The sequence below is a fragment of the Balaenoptera acutorostrata genome, chromosome 6 (assembly GCF_949987535.1).
Source record: "Balaenoptera acutorostrata chromosome 6, mBalAcu1.1, whole genome shotgun sequence".
Classification (NCBI taxonomy): Eukaryota; Metazoa; Chordata; class Mammalia; order Artiodactyla; family Balaenopteridae; genus Balaenoptera; species Balaenoptera acutorostrata.
Window position 1 is genome coordinate 83,859,623 of NC_080069.1, and position 6,018 is coordinate 83,865,640.

The following is a 6,018-nucleotide window of genomic DNA, read 5'->3' on the forward strand; positions in this document are numbered from 1 at the left end:
GGTACATATGGGAACTCACTTATGTAAAGATTCATTCTTTCAATCATTCATTCATGCATTCAGAATTTACTGAACACCTCCATAGAATAACATTGAATTGAGTAAGGATACATCTAAGCAAATCACATAAAATATAGAAATACATGTTTGGTTGAAGGCAGTACAGACTACCAAGGTTAGGGAAGACTTCACCAAGGAGGTGATGACTAAGCTAAATCTTAAGGAGGTATGAGAATTTACCACATGAAGAAAATCAAGTTTGCGTGTACAGAAGCATTGAAGTGAGAGAGAATATGGCATATTTTGAGAACACTAAGAATTTTGATATCACACAAACAGGGTTGAGTGTCCAAAAAGAAGTAAACATGTATGAAGAAAGCAAACCAGTCTAGCTAAAAACTTTAAACCTTACTCTGAGGTCGATGGAAAACCAAAGCAGTGTTAAAACAGGGATTGATATAAATAAATTTGCATTTATGACAAGCACTGGGTCATGAATGCAAGACAGTTTGGAGGAGCAATACTGAGGGAAGGGAGGTAATTTATGAGGTTGTTATACAGGTTCATGGTGGAGGGGTTGGCACCTAAACAGTGGGGTGGAAATAAACAAAGACCTACCCAAATGATAACAATTAAAGGCTCTTTATTCAGAACTTGCTGTAGCGAGGAAGTCAGCCGCAACCAGTTGACATTTGACAGAGATTCAAAGCAGGCAGAAGAGTGGAAAAGCTTTATACTGGAAAGAAAGGGAAAGTCTCTGGTAACCTTGACTGGAGGAAGTTGACATGCAGAAGCTGTAGGCAGCTAACTAGAAGCAGGACATGTTATGTGATTGGTTAGGGGTACGCATTTGACTTTCTCTGGTTGGTCCGAAATTGGAAATAAAGGAAAAATTCATGAAGTTTTTAATTGTTACTCAAGTCCTGGCCATTTGGAGTCAGTAGTTTCAGGGGTGATTGTTTGGCTTCCTGGACTGGTTGATAGTGATAGTAGTCAGACTTCTTGGATTTATTATTATAGGTAGTAAGTTGGCTTCCTGTGCCGATTGCTGACAATTGCAGATCAGAATTTCATTTTTACGTATAGTCTGGCCGTTGACTGATAGTGTGTCTTAGTCTGTAAGTGGGTAGTGCATTCTAGGAAGATCACAAGGGATCACTGAAATAGAAGAGAAAACTGATATTCAGACAGGATGTATAAGTTGCTCATGGTCACATATGGCAAATCTCAGCCCAATCTAGTGCAATTACTAATTTACAAAACTGCACCTAAACTAACTGATAAACAGCTAGGATAAAAGGTGGAAGCATGGCACAGAAAATTCCCCTTCTACTTTAAGAGCAAAAGTAAATTAGATTAGCATATACTACCATGCTATAGTCTTGATATATAATCTCCACAGTGGGGGAAAAATCTCCATTGTTTGAACTTCAAAATATTATCTCCCGTCCTGAAAACATGCTCCTTTTCATCAAGTGGCATTATGATTTTCCTACTACTATGTACTTTACTCTGGTATATTCTGCACAAACTAGAAACTGAGAGGATGGAACAGTTTTTATTTGGATGAACTGCCTGAACCTGGATGTTTTATGTCAAGGAAGGATACTTCTTTATTTCTTCTCTTCATGCCATTTAAAGTATTTTTTTCTTGCTGGATGAAAAGAAATACTGGACAATTTAATTTGAGACACTGGATTAAATGTTAGTAAATTTTCAGATTTAGTTCTGAGTAATATGGATCAATGTCTGAAGATTCAAAAGCTATTAGAGCAGTGAAGCCTGACAAAAACTACAGCTGAAATAGAGCTAATAAGGGTATCAACTTGGTCATCAGTGCCCACAAAAGCCCAGAACATAAATACTGATGACATGAAAGTGCTTTTTAAAAAAAAGGAGTTGGAGGAAGGGATGAACAGAAACTTCTAGAAAATTGTTTCAAAATGTCAAAAGCAAAATATTTCCTCTGCCTCAAATACTGTTATTTGAACCCACTCAGTAACAGAGGCAGGGTGGAGAAGCTGCTTACCTAGAACTAAGGCCTTCTGTACCCCGGCCTCTTAATTTATTTAACCTGGCCAGAGTCCTCACATTTTGTAGTCAAGTTGCACCTCAATGAACACCTTACAATGTCCAATGACTGAAACCCTTTTACTTCATAATTCCTTCAGTTTTGTTTTCTCTCTCTGAAAACTATTGGAAGAAATAGTTTAGGACTAGAGCATTTCCTGTCTCCTCCCTTTTAAACGGGGGCTTTAAAGGACAAAAATAATTCAGGGAGGGGAAATTCTCCTCCCATGTTGGGGTTCACATTCCCCCTCAACCCTGTTTATGCCCCCAGAACTAACTACCTAGTGTCAGAACTATGAAGAACCACGACTAAAACCTCACTATGATCTTCAGGAGGAAAACACTAACCTTAGACCGCAAGGCTGAACTTGTGCTCAAGTTTTACTGATTGACAATATTAAAATAATATCCATAATCATGTGGATCAGATACTACGAATCTCCTTTCATTGTTTTACCAAAGTAGGCCCTCCAGTTAGTCAAAGAAGGAGTAGACTCTCAAGACCTCATTTCTAGATAACCACATGCCCCCAAAATGAGATCTGCAGAAGGTACTAGGACTGCTGACTGCAGAAAACCCTAATATTCCTGCTTCCTGGGAAGATGGAGAAGCAGCAAGAACCCAAACAACTGAGCAGCAGAACTGTCACATTGTGTTAAACCCACGATTCATAGTGCCTCCCTCATTAAAATTCTTCAACAGCTCCACAGATTGTAGGATAAAGTCACGCTCTTGGCCAAGCATGTTCAGCCTCTTTACAACATGGCCCTTGGCCACTTCTCCAGCTTCTTCTGCTGTCAGCCCCCTGCCCCCGACTTCCCCAAACTCCACTGCCCCCAGTGCTCCTCTCCAGCCATAGCTGGAGCATTTTAGGTTGCCCTTCGCTCCCTATACTTTTCCTGCCTGACCAACTTTTCCATTTCTCAAGACCTTAGGCCATTATTATTTCTTCTATGAAGCCTCTTCTGACTTCCCTTCTTTTGTCCCAGAGAATTATCTCTCTTCTTCCTTTGTTCTACCACCATTTCTTGTATTTGCTCAATAATCTTTGCACTCTATAATGTTTATTGCAAATATGTCTGTCTTTTCTCCCAGAAGGAGAGCCTCTTGAAAGCAGTAAATGCATCTATCATAACTCATTTCCAGATCCAAACACATTCCCTGGCACAATAGTAGGTGCTTGATAATTATTTACTGAATAAATGAATTAATATATGACAGAGGTAGCCCCAAGTTCTGCTTCTGACAATAGACTTAACATTTTTAAAAAAGATATACCCAAATAACTTTCATTTCCCTTGTTAAGGCATTGTAAAAATAGCATTTGTAAATGTAACTAAAGCTTTTATGATATGCATATTTTTTAGCCAGCACAAACTCTTTAAGTAATGAAATTCACATTTATTTCACACTTTGTAAATGTTTAATTCATCTCAAAAATTTTTTGGTGAGTGGTGGGGCGGCTTCAGGGGATAATATCAATTTCTAAAATCTACTGCATAAGTCCAGTCGAGTTTTATACTATTTTGCTTCTTCATGATTTTCTGGTTATACTTTATCCCTTTGGAAGACTGAAAAATCATTGCTTTAAAACAGTGTATTGGTCAGGATAACGGGAACTGACTGACACATGGAATTTGGAATTCTGGCCAGAGCTGTACCTAGCAGTTCAAATGATGTCGTTAGAAATCTCACATTTTCCCTGTTTCTCTCAGCTCTGCTTATCTGTGTGTTGCTTTCTTTCCAGGTAAGCAATATCCATATGATAGCAAAGATAGCCACTGGCAACTTTAGGTTCCCCTGGTATTTCCAGTAAGTGATCCTAGTTAAAGCCTGTATTTCTTTCCCCATAGCATAAACACAGGTCATGTAGATGACTCACTGGCCTGAATTGTATCCCATGTCCCTCCTTGGATCAGCCACTATGACATTCAACACTAATTGGATATAATAGGTTATAAATAAATCTTCCTGCTAGGGATGGTACGGGATTCATTCTGGTGTACTTATGAGAACTGCATTTTTTAAAATGTAAAAGAGATGACTTCCCCAAAGAGAAGCCAAATAACACTAAACAACAAAAATATTTTGACCCACCACAAAAGATGCTTGTTGTCTCCACAGCTGTTCTATGTATTCCTTGAAGTTAAAGCAATCAGAATGCCATAAAGTGTACAGTATTAAAATGGCCATCATATTATACAAGACAGTAACATTTTGTTTTGCTTCTAAACATTGGTTCTAAACATTAGATGATTTATGTGTTTCTTTTTTGAATTTTTTCTCCATAAAGCTTCATCTTGGAAAAGTATTTATGATAATTCTTTGCTCCCATTCCTGAATCATAATTGATTGCTTTGGGCCCAGGATTCTCTGAAGAGTGTTCAACTTTTATTTTTCTTGAATGTTTTGCCTTGCCCTAGGATCATATTAAATTCACTTGCCACTTTTTGCTCACTTTCACAGCTTCAAAACTTTCCCTACCATTATCGTACCCTGTATCCATCCAAGGATGGAACATTCAGAAGAGTTTACTGTAATACTTAAACTAAGATTTTTGTGCCTGTTTTCTTTAAAGTAATTTATGACATCATCATCATCAAAAAACAGTTACAATGAACATAACAACAACAACAATAACAGCCACAAAATATCCAAGCTTGTTAACCCTTGCTTTTTATACTGTGAGTGTCAATGATCTTATTCTAATCTTCTAAGCCACAGGTAGACCTGGGGGATGGGATTATGGGAAAGGAAATTTCTACTTCTGGAGTGCAGTAATAGTGGGGGAAACTTCATTCCTGAAGAAGACAAAACCTGACTGCAGCTGATATATCATTTCCAAATATCCATTTGAAATTCATCTCACCAGAAGGAAATAAAGTTTCCTTTTCAGAAAGTCCCTTTGATCAGTTATACAAAGAAAAGTGTAAAGAAATAATAAAATGCTTCAATAATCATATGGTTAATTGGCAACTTCCCAGTTACCAAATATAACAATTTCTAGAATTTTACAATTAATTTCTAGAATTTTTTATTGTAGTGAACTGTGAGTAGATTTTGTAAACATTTAATCATCCGTATTGTTAATAATGGAAATTATGGCAAATGGAGCTTAACTCTTGTAAAAATTTTTGTGTCCTTGCATTTCACATGGAATCAGCTGGGGAAAGTAGCTGTTTACTGTCTATCTAACCTGAAACAGTCTTCTTCGGAGTAAAATTCCTATTAAGGTAGACCCTTAAGAAAATCCCTTACATGGGGCTTGAGAGCCTCGTGACCTCCATTTTTCCTTCTAATGGGAAGCAGTTCAAATGAAAAGACTTTAATTATTATGCACAAGCAGCCTATGCAAAAATCTCTGACTCCTTCCAGAAAAAGGCTTTCTATTTCCAATTAGAAGAACATGTAATGTCTGTGAGTCCCCTGTCATTCATCTCTTACTTGTTTGCTTTTTTGGTATACCTATAGGATCTCTCTTTTTTCTTTTTCTGGAAAAGATTAAGGGAAAATTTGTCAGAGTCATCAAGAAGGGGAAAGAAGATATGATTCTAAGTCATGATGGATACTTTCATTCTGCATTGAGCGAGACAATCCCCCATTCAACATTTTCTTGATCTTTGGGAACTTGACTATAGGCAACAGGGATATCCCTCTGGAGTCTATTCCCATTTTAGCTCTATGATCTACTCCTATAGGAGTAATGCAGTCTAGAAACGGTTCAGGCAGCTGAATGTTTTATATATATATTCTCAAAAACTTTTTTTGGTTTAAAGCCACTAAGATAAGTGTTTAATAGAGATGATATTCCACTGTGTGACTCAATGGTATATAGTTACCATCTGTTACATACAACCTTGAATAACATGAGATAGTTTAATATTGGAGGCTTCATTCATCTCACATCAGGGATACATTAAAAACCATTCAGTTTTACTAATTAAAACA